This window comes from Doryrhamphus excisus, unplaced genomic scaffold, assembly GCF_037039965.1.
Source record: "Doryrhamphus excisus strain RoL-2023G ecotype Guam unplaced genomic scaffold, RoL_Dexc_Guam_v1.1 HiC_scaffold_24, whole genome shotgun sequence".
NCBI classification, from domain to species: Eukaryota; Metazoa; Chordata; class Actinopteri; order Syngnathiformes; family Syngnathidae; genus Doryrhamphus; species Doryrhamphus excisus.
The window spans coordinates 5,215,355-5,231,567 of NW_027621862.1; the positions used below are offsets into that span (position 1 = coordinate 5,215,355).

The 16,213-nt window shown below is 42.6% G+C and overlaps 1 protein-coding gene across 1 annotated transcript in view; it reads left to right on the forward strand.

The window, feature by feature from the left end:
- The first annotated feature begins 4,502 nt into the window (after positions 1–4,502).
- ntn2 (netrin 2) overlaps positions 4,503–16,213 on the forward strand; it is a 40,571-nt gene continuing 28,860 nt past the window's right edge. Inside the window, exon 1 of the mRNA XM_058062291.2 lies at positions 4,503–4,706. The gene's annotated coding sequence lies outside the window, so the exon portion shown is untranslated. The remainder of the gene's footprint in view (positions 4,707–16,213) is intronic.

Consider the following 16,213-nt stretch of genomic DNA (forward strand, 5'->3'; position numbering starts at 1 on the left):
GTACCATAGTAAGTGTCAATATAGTGATATATATATAGCACATCATGACTGGTTCAAGACTCTTCATCCTTGTATTTAGCAAACATCAACTGCTTGTATTGTTTCTTGAATTGGCTCATCGTTGTGCATTGTTTGAGGGTCTTACTCAATACATTCCATAGTTTGATTCCACATACTGAAATGCTATGGCTTTTTAACGTAGTCCTAGCATAGAAGTGTTTACACACTTTTATGCTTATAATTTTCCTTGAATTATTTGTCTAATTTTATCTGTAAAAGTGTTATACTATCAGCTGTATGTTCTCAAGTCCCTTTTTTCAGGAGCACTTTAAACATCAGACCACATCAAATTATGTCATTTAATTTTTAAGTTTTTTTTTTTTTTTACTAAAGTTGCCAGTTTGTATTTTAAAAGTTGAAATACTTAGAAAGCAACTGGAGGGCCGGATTCAAATGCTTGGTGGGCCACATGTGGGCCCCCGGGCCGTAGTTTGCCCACCCCTGTTCTAGGGTCTAGAATCACAGGCAGCTGTGAGGCAGAGACCCCATGGGAAAAAATGGGGACAACAGAAGACGATGCATTAAAACAGTCGACCATTTCAAGTTCATTTTGATGACTTCAAACTCGACTTGACAATATCGTCAAAGATTAGCAAAATGACTTACACGTCAATGACTAGGGACTTGACTGAGACTCCGAGTAGTCTGACCACAGATTTTCAGTCAAGTCAAGTCATGTTTATTGATATAGCCCTTAATCACAAAAGACCCTCAAAGGGCTTAACAAGCAGGCAACAGTAGATGATAGACGATAGACGACGTCCCCTGACCTGAACCCCCATCAGGGCAAGGAAAAAGGAGTGTGTATTGAGCATAAAGTGTCCCCATTCGAAGTATTCCGCTAAAGTGACTGTATTTACATTTACTGATGTTACTGTTAGCGCCAAACAGTGGGAGAGTGCATTCGTAAATTATGAAGTCATGGTAATTTATTTGGTAAGCACGTAATATTGCTTACGACATGAAAGGACTAGAACATTTTAAGCCTATGACTTTGAATTTGACTTGACTTGAGACTTTACTTCGACTTGCACATTTTTACTTCTTAAACAAAACACTGACTTTCTTTCACTTCTGCAAGCTACCAAAAAAGATACATTGTCTTCATTCAAGTCATCATTTACTACATTTTTATTCAGAATTTGCACAGACCCAATTTTTTATTAGTTTCCCAGAGATTGTTCCTTCTCTCTCTCAATTTTCCGAACACACATTGAGTTCAAATAAGAACTCCCAAGCCCTTGCAGCTGGCAACACTTTGAGATAATGATGCTGAATTCCACACAAATGAAGGGTCCAAATTCCGTACCTGTGCACCATGCTCTATGCCTGTACAAATGCATGCCATAGCAATCTATGGCTTCATCACACATGTGCTACGCACTGAAGATGAGAAGCCAAATTACCACCATCGCATCACATCAAAAGTTAACTGCAAACCCCTAAAATGCTCCTACGGTGAGGGAACACATACTGTTTACTGTACATATCATCCACATCCAATCGTTTTCAGCCTATGCTAGTGAAGAATTACTTTTTCCATATTTTGAGCTTAAATATTGCTGCTTTATGGGTGCTAAACCTTAAATGTCAGTTGTAATTGTATGTAAAGACAGCAATTTGACAACTAAAGTACACCGCAACAAATATTAGCTTTGAAATAGGCCGAGGGGGGGTGCAAAATGTGGCATAGTGAGCCTCCCCTCTGAGAATATGATGGAAAATCATTGAAAATGATTCAATGGTTAACCATTAAATAGTTGACCATTTTATAAAACAAGCCCAATTTGAAACACATTAAGGCGCTCTACGGGGTTTGGCCAGCAGAGGGCGCCCATTTCCCGTTAAAAACTGCTAGAGAGGGTGCGCGGCTTCCTGACTTGAGCACAAACTGAAGAGTGACTAAAATGAAGCCAATTATTAAAATAACAGAACTTACAGCTGCTGCCATCGATTGATTATGGGGGGTCTGTTGCAGGGGTCCCACATTTTGGACAAGAACGATGATTTACTCTCCAAGCGGGACAACTGGGGAAATGAAAAGCTGCCATTCATCAAGATTATTAGCATTTAAAAGCACATATGCGACATGCCCCGACTATGTGTCAAATTAATTGGCGTTTGATTGACGTGCCAGCTGGGCGTCTTCTTTCTGGTTGCTAATTAGCAACTGATTGGCTCTGTGGCTCTGTGTCATTAGCATGGATTGTAGAGTGAACAGGGTAGCCGATGGGCCGCAAAAAAACGGAACAGCGTATATGGAACTGAAAGGTCCATGTCCTTAATTTACGTTTTTCCTTCATTTCAGTGTTACCAACGCTTAACAATCAACATAAAACATCATAAATCATAATAATTGTACATTTGATAGGCTATAATTAAAATCATCAACATCACTGTCACGTCATTAATTTAATCACCCAGAGAAAGAGAGTCCCATACAATATCCACTTTGGGAGTCTTAACCAGTGTCCTGTTTATTTACAACAACCAGTGTAGTAAATCTACAACCTGTCTGTGTTTTGGGGGAATTGACAAACTATTTGAGCAATAAATAGCTAAACAGTGTTCTGAAGATATGTTTTCAATGCAATGTTTCTGGATTCTGCTCACCATCATGGCGGCCAAACCCACACGGGCATATACGGAAGTGGACGTTAAGTCGGCACCCGCATTCTCTAAACTCCTTTTAGTTATTACGCAATCCAAAACGGAAAGACAATCGGTTCTGCACCTCCCCCCTTCTCCAACTAAAACAATACATACAATAAAATATAAAGCACAGTGATATTTGAATATAAACAACCATAAGCCGAGTGCAATAATGGATTAATCGAGAGTTTTTTCCTTCGAAACAGAGAAATACCATACATCCAAACATCTTCCTAGCAATTTATGGAACCAAGAAAAGGGGGCTTATAATGTATATTTCAAATATTGGTGCCTGACGTTTACGTTCTGTGACTGCCATAAAATAGATTGACATGCATTAGTACGCATGTCAATCTATTTTAGTAGTACAAATTGCCTTGCCCAAAACCTTCCTGCTGAAAAATTGGCCAACCGAATGTAAACGCATTCTACATTTAGGGTACAGTTTGCGTAATGACTGTCAATGTAGACTCGTCAATAATAATTAGTGATTATTGATGTGTGGCTGGTTTGAATGGTGGGACTCTGATCAATAATAATAATAAGGCTGTGCTCCCTGTTCCCATAAGAGGGTGGTACAGTGGTACAGTGGATTCAAGAGGAATGTTGATCAGCTTAAATGGACAAAAAGTAAACATGAACAGAAAAGGTGTCCAGTGTTTATGTAACATAGACAGTTTTTTCATTTATAAGTCGCTCTGGAGTATAAGTCGCAGGAACAGCCAACCTATGAAAAAAAGTGCGACTTATAGTCCGGAAAATACGGTAAAATATGATAGAAGACTTTTTATCCATCTGATACACTTGTGTTTATTTTCTAGAATTCCTTGAGACACCATGGAAGAAGGTCGGGGAGATGGACGGTGCTCTGGTACTTCATTTTTTGTTTCCCCATTACCATTTGCAGTATCCCACAATAGTGAGTACTATAGAACTCACTAGAGTATTATAGAACTATCAAAACCTGGGTATGCTTTAGGCAGCAGACAGCTTTTATGGAAACCAAACATGGTGGTGGTAGTGTCATGGTCTCATGTTGCATGAGTGCTGCCAGCACTGGGGAGCTATGGTTCATTTCCAACACACACTGTGACATTCCCCGACCCCAACCTTTGCAAACCTGATGACAACATAATGACTATTGTGAGATACTGTGGTTGAATGACTTGTACTCCACATAGTCCTGATAGTCCATAAGTACATGGTATGACTACTGTATGTTGCAGGCTACCGTATTCCACTGGTTGGTACAGTGGTACAGTGGATTCAAGAGGAATGTTGATCAGCTTAAAAGGATTTTTTGATGCTGGTGGCAAGAGCCAGTGCTACGTTGACTGTTAGAAATGGAACAATAGTGACTAAAGTTCCCAGAAAGAGCAAAATTATTAGACTGGAAGTTGACTTTATGTACCTTTAGCACCACCGATGAAGTATAAAAGCAGTGCATGTTGAAGAAATCACTCCAGTGACGAGCTGGTGTGACCTTCATACATAAAATAAACACAAAATATATGAATATATACACAAAATGGAGAGTAGTGTTGGTGTTTGAGGTGGGAAAACAGGACATTAACGCAATGGGCTGTTTTTGTTTTCAGTGTTTTGGTGTGATTTGTGGCTCCTTGGTAACACTGTAATTAGTGTGTAATCAAATTGAACACGGACTCAACACATGTAATGTTATTTGAATATTTGGAGCCCTCCTCTGTGCACACACAGGCAGACACACACACACACACACACACACACCTCACACCCCCTCCTCTCCCACACACATGGTTGGGAAAATGTGTGTTTGATTTGAATGGGGAGTAGCCTACCCTGCTCTCGCTTTACAACATATGGACGACTGCTTGCCTCTCAGTTGAGTCAAGGAAAGCATGAGAGAGAGAGAGGTGGACTTTGTTGCATGCCTTTAAGAAAAAGAGACATTTATGGACACCTAGGACATCCTAAAGCCTAATTGGTGTGGAGCGAATAAGGGTCATTGCAGGGTGAGTTTAATTTTGTATTATTTGAATATCTGCTTGTAGCACAGCAGCAGCTCTTTAAAATGACAGGTTTCTTCAACGTGTTATTACTTTGAAATAAAGCAAATGACTGTAATTACTTTATTATTATAGGTTCAGCTTTGTCGGAGCAGTGCGCTCACATCTCACAGACAGGTGTCACTTTCACCAGTTAAAAATAAAAGCACATGAAAGATGTGTGTATGCACTCCACGGAGGAGGTGCAAGCTTTTTAGGAGCCACTCTTGAGCCAAGTGTGCATGCCAAAGCAAGCAGTGCGCTTCTCGGCTGCAGCCTTCCTTCAACATGCGTGTGTCACTTCCAATATTTTTCCATACTCACACTCTCGCCACCTGAACACGTGTCTGCAGGAATTCAATTGTAGGAATACAATTGAAAATAACACACCTCAGGTTTATTATCATTGATCCTGTGACAGGCGGCTGGGGATTAAAAATCAGTCGGCTGTGGAAAGTGTGCAAAATGTATATATCATTGTAGTACCCTCAAATCTATTACTTTTATGTCCTGCTGAGACTTGGAGACATACTACAAATTGGAGTCATACCTGTGCATGTCTGTGACAAATTCAGCCGTACTGACTGAGTAAGTTAATATTAATTTTGCTTTGTGGGGATAGAAATGGGCCCCAAATTCTGACAGGTTGGCAATCCTATTTATTATTATTTTGAAGTCTCAGGCGTCCCACAATTGTGTGCATAGTGTTTTTACAGCAAAGAACAAATTATCAAGCTTATCGCTCCCACATCTGTAGCTTGGCAGACCAAGTGTATGTATACATACTATATATAATTACATTTTATGTGTATTTTATTTACGGCTGGTTAGCACACAGACCCCAGTTCAATTCCACCCTCAGCCATCTCTGTGTGGAGTTTGCATGTTGCATGACGACCAGTCCAGGGTGTACCCCGCCTCTCGTCCCTGGGATAGGCTCCAGCACCCCCGCGTGACCCTCGTGAGGATAAGCGGTAGAAAATGAAAATTTTATTTAGTGGGACGCTTATACATGGTGTGGGCGTGGGTTCATCCACTGAGGTATGATTTCCATAAGGACTGAGGGTCATAAACATGCCTTAGGAACATATACTGTGTTACTAGAGATGTCCGATAAATGCAATATCGGTTGATATCGGTGTCAGATTTTTTTCCCGATCATGAAAACTGATGCTGTATACAACACATATGTGTTCATTCCACCACAGGAGATATGTCATGTTACACATATCAGTATCGGCTGATATTGGTATTGGAAATTAAGAGTTGGACAACATCGGTATAACAGTATTCGGCAAAAAATCCAATATCGGACATCCCTATATATTACTGTTACTACATAATTTAAAAGTCAGTTTCGCATTACAGTGGACATTTAGCTCTTAGGGGCTGATATCAAATCTCTGATATCAAAGTGCTGAAGTACGTCTGCAGCTGAAAGCAGGAGTCCCTTCCAAGCGTCCTTATCTTAACTGCTTCAATAGACTTAAAGTAGTATGCTCCGATTGCACCCTGAGACGGTGTCAGCCACTTGACCTACTTCTCACCGCTAACCTCTGGAATCAGACCACGAGCAAGAGGAGAAAGCTCTCAGGATACCAAATAATTAGACCTCATCAGCTTGACTTTTTGCTAATTAATCATCATTTAATTACTTTGTGCTTTCACCAATAACACAAGCATGAGAAGGTAGAGGCAAAAGCCAGGCACATGATGTGTAAAGGCTAATCCAAGGCAACACTGTGCAGATTTGTGTGTGTGTGTGTTTTTGGTATTTATGCGCCCACAAGAAAAGGTGGTTGCACTGGGAAGGAGAAGGCTGTAACATTAGCAGATAATTTGAATAACTTGGCTCCCAACACGTGAACGAGTAAAGTCAAAACTTCCAAAATGTTTTTCTTCCTTGGCTTCAATAGTCCAACATAGCAAAGTCAGGAAAATAAGCTCATTAGCATTCTAAACCAGGGGTTTTAAAAGTGTGACACAGTGAGCCCTCCTCTCAGAGAACATAATATGGTCGGGGAGGGGGCTCCCAGACAAATTTTTCATGAGCATGTTTTGAATGTTGTATTATCGTTTTACACGATACCAATGTTTCAGATAATGACGTTTGCGCATTTGGAAGTGAGATGTTGGGAACGCTCAATTTTTTTTTCTAACGCCAGCTCTTTGTGACATCACAATGTGCCAACAGTGAGCATAAGTTGTAGGCCTCGTTACACAGCTTTGTCTGAGCTTTCACAGTGTTAGCAAGCAGCATTGGTTTCTTCCTGGATATGTTTGTTCAGGCTTGAGGCAGAAGTGTTAGTTGATTATTTCAGGCCAGTAAGATAAAACTTTGGGTCTGTTTTCTGAACATGGCTGAAGCCAAACTCTTGGTGAAGTCTGATGGCTTTCCGACTTTACTTGTTGAAGAGTTGAGGAGTCAGAAGTGCAAGCTGTGTGTAACAGTTTAGTCTCTTCACTGTGGTTATTTTGTGTAAGTCAGACGTTGTCTGTGTAGCAGTATAGAGTGCGCGTACAGGGAGAGGGGTGCAAGTACAAGATCACGGATGTCTGGAATTGCTAATAGTTTTTTTTAAAACACGGGAGTCCCACAAAAACTATCAGTAGCTCCTAAGCACTTTTTTACAGTTATCAACTCGCATACTGACAACATTAGAAAGTGGGTTCGGCAGTAGTCCGGAAGTCATCAGGAACACTTGAGAGTGTGATCAATCACAGCAAAATGAGCATGCCCAGGGGGAGGCTGTGGGTGGAATAAATTAAAACAGACTATTTTGGAAATCCAGCTGGAATAGGTGTAGATTCTGGAAGATCTATAAATTCATAAAAATGAATGGCAAGATGCATATTTCCTTCAACCTTCAAAGACTCCATCCGATCAAACAAGCCACATCCTCTAATAGCCACAAACACCTAAGTTGACCACCATCCAGCCTCACTGCCCCAAATTTTACCACATTACCACATGTCTTCATTGTGGTTATTTTGTGTAAGTCAGCAGTTGTCTGTGTAGCAGTATAGAGTGTGCATACAGGGCGAGGGGCGCAAAGTACAAGATCATGGATGTCTGGAATTGCTACTAGTTGTCTACCTGAGTTTTTTTTTTAAAACATGGGAGTCCTGCAAAAACTATCAGTAGCTGCTAACAACTTTTTTACAGTTATCAACTCGCATACTGGGCTGCACAGTGGTCGAGTGGTTAGCACGCAGACCTCACAGCTAGGAGACCAGAGTTCAATTCCACCCTCGGCCATCTCTGTGTGGAGTTTGCATGTTCTCCCTGTGCATGCGTGGGTTTTCTCCGGGTACTCCGGTTTCCTCCCACATTCCAAAAACATGCTAGGTTAATTGGCGACTCCAAATTGTCCATAGGTATGAATGTGAGTGTGAATGGTTGTTTGTCTATATGTGCCCTGTGATTGGCTGGCCACCAGTCCAGGGTGTACCCCGCCTCTCGCCCCAAGACAGCTGGGATAGGCTCCAGCCCCCCCCCCGTGACCCTCGTGAGGATAATTGGTAGAAAATGAATCAATGAATGAATGAACTTGCATACCGGCAACATTAGAAAGCAGTCCGGAAGTTATTGGGAACACTTGAGAGTGTGACAAATCACAGCGAAATGGGCGTGCCCAGAGGGAGGTTGTGTTTGGAATAAATTAAAACAGACTATTTTTCAAATCCAGCTGGAATAGGTGTAGATTCTGGAAGATCTATAAATTCCGTAGGTGTACTCACAACTCAATACGAATTTGTATTGTATTTTTTAGTCATGGTGCCATAGATGTGTTGTATGTTACAAGCTGACCAGACATGACCTGTATTTGTCAGTGAGACCACCCACATTGCTACTCACTAATTCTACTGGAAGAAGTGAGAGTGATCTTAAAAGTGGCTTTTTCTGTCTTTGTGACAAATTGCGTGCACGCTCACCTTCACCTTACCGTTAAAGTGTTAAAATACATGTCATTCGTCAGCGTGACACATAAGATGTGTCTGGAGTCAGGAAGACGATCCTAGGGGCGAACATGCACATGATTCATCCTGTCTGTACAGTACTCCCTGCGTCCCGCTTGGCCTCCATGCATGTGTCAGCCACACGTTTCCTCCAGATGCAGGTGTGTGTGTGTGTGTGTGTGTGTGTGAGGTCTACAGTCTGTGTGCGCTGGTGCCCACCAACCTATTTCATTTGAACGTACACATCATAGCGTGTAATGCTATAAGAGTCATCCTGCATGTGTGTACACAATCATCGAAGAATTCCAAGCACTTCATAAAAATGAATGGCAAGCTGCATATTGCCTTCAACCTTCAAAGACTCCATTCCCACCAAACAAGCCACATCCTCTAATAGCCACGAACACCTAACTTGACCACCATCCAGCCTCACTGCCCCAAATTTTACCACACACTCCATTGAGGAATAATAATGGAATTTATTTTGGCCTTCAGTGCTTCATTGACATTTATTTACTGTGAGATGAGATGTTTGGGGCTGCACGGCTGGCGAGTGGTTAGCGCACAGACCTCACAGCTAGGAGACCCGAGTTCAATCCCACCCTCGGCCATCTCTGCGTGGAGTTTGCATGTTCTCCGGGTACTCCGGTTTCCTCCCACATTCCAAAAACATGCTAGGTTAATTGGCGACTCCAAATTGTCCATAGGTATGAATGTGAGTGTGAATGGTTGTTTGTCTATATGTGCCCTGTGACTGGCTGGCCACCAGTCCAGGGTGTACCCCGCCCCAAGACAGCTGGGATAGGCTCCAGCACCCCTGCGACCCTCGTGAGGAAAAAGCGGTAGAAAATGAATGAATGAATGAGATGTTTGACACCGCGGTATTCATATTATTATTACAAGCTACCTTTGGGCGATGACCCATATTTTCTTACCGAGGGTTTGGCATCGTAAAAAGCAATACCAAGACTTTAGTAAAACAACCAATAAATGGTGTCAAGTCAAATATAAGGTTACTATTGATCATTATGAAGGTACACAGGCGTGGGTCTGTTTTGTTTACTTCGACTACATATCTGAAACAATTTAGTCTGAAACGCAGGCGGAAGGAAAAGTAGTTCCTGCCAACATGGACGACATGAAAATAGCAGCCTATTTGGAAAATCTGTTCCTATAAACAACATAATACGTCGTCGTTGCGCCATGCTGTTAGATCCGGTTCTTGTAAATTAACCCTGTTTGACCCCTCAAGTCGTCATACCTCTCACTTTTACGTCTGCTCATGTTTTTGCTTCTCCTCCTCCCATTTTCTCACAAAAACACCGACTTCACAGAACACTGTAGACTCAGGAAAAATACACCGCAGCTTGTCCGATCAGCAATTTTTGTCTGTGAGAACTGCCTTGACCTCGGAGTACACCTTCAACCCCCTCAGTCTCTTGAAGTATGGTTGTGGGTGTTGATCTTTAGAATCTTGTTTGGAGTCCTGGCTTGAACCTGACACATTGTTACGTATGTGTGTGTGTGTGGGGGGGGGTTACGGGGTTTAGAGGGATGTATCTTTGCACTTTATCTATAATATATCATTGTAATTGTAACATGAGGATGAACATATTTAGAATTGGACTCAAGAAAATGTTCACATTCAATCCCTCCAGACGGGGCGTCTGGAGGCGTCCTCAGGCTTGAAAAATTTGTCAGTGATCCCTCTGCTAATGATGCCCTCATTGGGAGAGTTGACCCCCTCCTGGCCTCGGTCCCCACCCGCCAAACCCCCACTGCTCCACCCATCCACCTCCAACACACACATACGCTTATACAAACACCAGCATTGTCGTCACCGCCGTGGAGATGGCCGTCATCAGGCTACGTGACCCCTGTTACCTGAGGCCTGTCAGTCATGTTGACTCATATGGACAGCTTTATTTGGCCTCACTCTGTGTGGGTTACATCCAAAACCTCCATTCATGAACATAATAGGGTGGAACAGCAGCGGTAGAGTGGTTAGCTTTAAGAACGTTACCTAAATCTTGCCTTGCATTGGATTGGTTAATGAAGGGTTTATGATAGCAACAGTTGAAATCATCTCGTATTTCCATTACTTCCATTTTGAAATTCAGACAAAGCAGATTTATTGTTGCTGTACGGTCGTGTTTATCCAGTGTATCTTTCAGTGGTGATAATGACGTTGGAGGTGTCAACCTAATTTAAAAAAAAAAGCCTCAGTAGTTGTGCAAAGCCACTAATAACCCCACCAGGGATTACTATACAGCAGCTTGGGGGACAGCAGGGGCACTACTTGGGTCCCCCCTGGTTGTCATCTGAGAGAGTCAGAACCACAAGGCCTCGCTCTTCACTCCCCGCCTGAGACGGAGGGGCGACCCGATCAGTGTGAAAGCCTCCCACTTGGGGATACAGAGCAGCTCAGCAATCCCACTCCTATCCCCAGTTCCCACCACTAACCCCCTGCCCCCATTCCATCCATCCATCCATCCATCCCGGAGTCCTCCTCTCTACACCCAAGCCAAATAAAGCCTCTCAGCGACTTCTGTTTTCCTAATCTGTGAACTCTGACTGAGGCAGCCCATGCTTGAAAGAGAGACAACTCAACATGGGATGATCTCCCGGTGACAGGGAGAAGCTGAAAAAACGAATCCCGGAATGTCTCTGCTAAACCAAAAGACCACCCTGCCATCCTCCCGTCCTTGTCCTTCCCGTTCCCCCGCCTCCTTTTCATTCCCTTTCCATTCCCTTTTGCATTATCACATCTACCTTTCCTAATTGGGCTGTCATTGGATGATTAATACCACTGACTGTGTTCCATTTGCCAGAATGGCCTGAGTCACTCTGGTTGCCAGGTACAGCTTGGACATGCAAGGCCTAATATTTTATTATCTTTCATCACAGTTCTAATGGACAAATGACTCAACACAGCTAACGTTTATCCCCAGGGGATGGAAGTGATTTTTCCTTGCCATTAAGCCGCAGAGAAATGCTGCATCACATTGATGACTCCACCAAAGCAAGGCGGGACTTTAACAGAAAACACAAGTCACAACGACGTGTAAGAATGTATGCAAGTGAGGAAATGAAATAAAATACCAGCTGGTTGCTTGTTGCAGATGCCATAAATCTGGGATTAGTGTCACGTAAATGATTAGCTATCTGATTGCTAAGCATTGTTCAACTTATCATGGTTGAAGGCAGAATCTGTAAAATATTGGTGCATGTTAAGTGCTGCTAGCGGGACCTGCCTGGTCCAGGATTGGCAGATTGAGAGTCAAGAGTGCTATGCATCATGCTAAAAGACCTGAATTATCCAGCTGGACCTATTATAGTCATTTGTCAACCCTTTGTATTGAGTTGTGGACTCCTATAGAGCAGCTACACACAATAACCCGCACAGAAAACTTTTTAGATTTTCCAGTACCTGCACCTATTCCTGCTGTATTTCCTTTGATGTGTGCTTCCTGCCGAAACGGTCTGTTTTTATTTACCCAACCCAAATTGTTTCTTAACTATGAACCATATAAGGAAGTCCGCCCCTCTGTGACATCACAAAAGAACAGTTTTACCACGCCTTTTACAACAGAGCGTTTTGAACCATCCCAAACTTATTTCAGGGCTCAATTCCAAATGCAAAAACCTCATTATCTTAAACTTTGGCATCGTTTAACAAGAGAATATAACATTCTAACTACATTTAGAGGTCAGAAAAGTGGACAAAACATAACAGGTGCCCTTTGAGGCATTAAGGAGTGAGAATTACCAACATACTCAGTGCATGAATCTCAATGACATTTTGACTGCTCAACAATTTCATGAATGGAGACCGAAAAGTTGACCAATGGCAGGAGACGGGACTTAAACAGAAACACGAGTCGCAATGGAATGGAGGAATACATGCCAAGTCAAGCAATGAAATCTCAGCTACATTTTGTCGATCCAAAAAACTTGGACGATGTATAAAAAGTCTAAGAACTATTGGCAGCGATAAGAATCGATATATTTCTTTAAACATGTCAGCCTACTCTTGCAGCTTGCAGCAGTTTCAGCTTAGACCGCTTTTAATGAAAGACAATGTATGCCACCCTTTCATGGGAGGCGTCAATGCTGAGTGTGAAAATGATATTTCTCAGACACATTGGAAGAATAGAAGAAGAAATGTAAAGCCACCTAAACCACAATGGTGACACCCGGGCAACAATGACAGATCTTGAAGGATGTTAATATGTAGCAATGGTAAGTCTGGGCTTTAATTAAGGGAAAAAATACTCTCACTTCCGAGGGGTTTGGGGTTGGGGGGGCTTTGTCAATGTCCCCACTCTGTAGCACACACTGCAAGAATCTCCTGGCAGGCCCAGTGGCATGCATGCAAACGGCCATATTTAGGCATTCCAAGCACAGACACGGATCGTTGCAGTCGGCCACCTTAACCTGTCTCCCCTCAGTGTCTCACTCCATCTATCTCACAGTTTTCCTTCCTTCTCGCTCTTACTTTTAACGTCTTTCCTTCCAGTTTGATCTCATCTTGAACAATTTCCCCTCTTTCTTACGTGCCGTTATTCCGACTCCGCAATCTTTTGTTCCTCTCTCAGAGCCTTTGCCTTCTTCTCTTTTCTTGGATGAACTCGCTGCAGTTGGAAGCTGGGCCTGGATGCTAATGAGTTGCTAATTCCATCAAATGTCCCTTAGTGTCCTGCTCAGTGTTTTTGTTTTTTTTGTTGTTTTTTTTAACTGTAGCCAGCTTTTTGATGGAGTGCCTTGGCTGATGAACTCCTCCCACTTTGGCTCCTTCAGACTCGGACACATGCCATTGATCAATGTCTCGATCCTTCTTGGAGAGGGTCATTCCCTAATCTTTTATGGGACGCCTCTGTCCCTGAAATTGATTTTGTTTTTTAATAAAATGATTGCACCGGCAGGGGATTTTCTTCTTTGAGTAATGTTTGCATGGTTTTCATTTCTTTTGGAAGACTGTGTTCAAAATACAAAACTATCGCTAAAATCATTCATTCATTTTCTAACGCTTATCCTCACGAGGATGGGGGTGCTGGAGCCAATCCCAGCGAGAGGCGGGGTACACCCTGGACTGGTGGCCAGCCAATCACAGGGCACATATAGACAAACAACCATTCACACTCACATTCATACCTATGGACAATTTGGAGTGGCCGATTAACCTAGCATGTTTTTGGAATGTGGGAGGAAACCGGAGTACCCGGAGAAAACCCACGCATGCACGGGGAGAACATGCAAACTCCACACAGAGATGGCCGAGGGTGGGATTGAACTCGGGTCTCCTAGCTGTGAATCTGCACGCTAACCACTCGACCGCCATGCAGCCATCACTAAAACCAAAATAATAAAAATAATGTAAATGTATTTTTTTGCGCCCCCTAAGGGTTGTACTCAAAATACTTGTAAGACATGTCAACAAATGGTCAATAACTTATGGACAATTAGATGCTAAGTCCCAGAGATATTTTGGATGAATACAGCCATGTTTTTCAACCAATCTTGCTCAAATTTCGTGCTTATCAGTCCCCTAAATGTGTCTGCCAAATTTTGTGTTCATTTGGATAAACACCCTTAAGTTACAGTGTGGTAACACAGTAACATGTAACATAGTAAATGTGTAACAAGCAGTAGTTAGTCTACTTTTCCTGACATTTTATTTGCCCCTCACTCTCTTTTAACACCCACTTGAAATAGTTGGAGTGTAGATGAGTGGTTCTATTCGCTAGTCCACCATTTTTGAAATGTTCTCCCAGCTTTGGACACGCTACACATAAGAAGAAGTAAACTTTTGTCTCTATGACCATCCTTAAATCCATCTGTCTGCTTTCCGCGCTTGACTGAAGTGGATACAGAGGCCACCTTTTGTTCTTCCGAGATGAAGAGGGATGGTGTTGTGCAAGGGAGGGGTTGTGAGAGCAGGAGGAGGTGGCTGTGATTCATTGTAATTTAATAAATACCACACAAAGCCCCATCAGCTGTCACTTCTCCAATGGAGCCACTTCCAGATTTGACACCCAGGGAAGGAAAAGGGGGATTAGGGAAGGCCATATTCATCTCCTTCTCGCTGTCTTTCACCTCCCTCTCACTCTTACCCCAATAGCTTTCTCGCCCTACACCCATTCAAGCTTTCTTTGGGACCAAGAGGCCCCTTGTCTAGTTATGAGTGTAGAAATGATGTCACCCAGGTAACCAATCAAGGAGGCTCAAAGAGTTATCACTAGTGGTGTATTTCATGCTTCGCTAGAAGAACATAATGTCCTCGTACTTCAGTATGTGACAAAAATAAAAAAAAAGATTACAAAAAACTTAAACTACATTAGGAAAGCAGGAAGTGAACAAATGTAACAGTTACTGATTGTAAAAGTACCAGATGGAGGGGTAGGATTTAATAAGCTTTGCTTCTTCCTACTCCTTTTGGACATGTGGAACTGTGAACTGATTATGTGATGCATTCAATTGTAATCTGATGCATGTTCAAATGAAATAAAACCATTACCATTACCATTACCATTACCATTACCATTACCATAATGCTTCTTCCCCCTAATGTCGTCTTGTAATTGGGTCCTCATAGCTTGCTATTCGGCAAACTTGTCTGTTTCGCTTCTTAAACAGAGAAGGTCACATATGTGGTCCACTGCTTCACAACATTACCGGGATTATGGGCTATTAAAATGTGATAAAAGCTGTATGGCAAGACCAAAGCAGCCAGAAGCAATCTGTGAAGTATTGCTTTCATGAATGATATTACTTATTATGATATTATTAGTAATATGGAAGTGCTGGTGTGCAAGGCATTATTCAAAGCGTACATTAAGTCCTTTCGGTGCACATGTGGCTGTTTTTTTTCCATCAAAGTTAAACAGCTGCCTGCTGCTTTTTGATGATCACTACTTTTAACCATTCATTCATTCATGTTCTACCGCTTATCCTCACCAGGGTGGCAGGAGAGTGCTGGAGCCTATCCCAGCTGTCTTCGGGCGAGAGGCAGGGTACACCCTGGACTGGTGGCCAGCCAATCACATATAGCACATATAGACAAACAACCATTCACACTCACATTCATACCTATGGACAATTTGGAGTGGCCAATTAACCTAGCATGTTTTTGGAATGTGGGAGGAAACCGGAGTACCCGGAGAAAACCCACGCATGCACGGGGAGAACATGCAAACTCCACACAGAGATGGCCGAGGGTGGGATTGAACTGGAGTCTCCTGGCTGTGAGGTCTGTGCGCTAACCACTCCACCGACGTGCAGCCTTACTTTTAAGCAAACGTGAAAAAATAGCAGTGAATCAGAAATCCAAACCGTGGCTCCAGGGGGTTCACCAGCCACAACAACAGATGTGATTTCGCCCTTGTGTCGTCGCTGGCTAATATTTTTCCACTTTTCAAGTGGATAGGAACAAGCCCCGGACCTGGCCATGATAGTGACGCTGGTATTTCAGGTGGCTGATAACATAACAATGTTTTAGTTTCCTCGTCATGGAT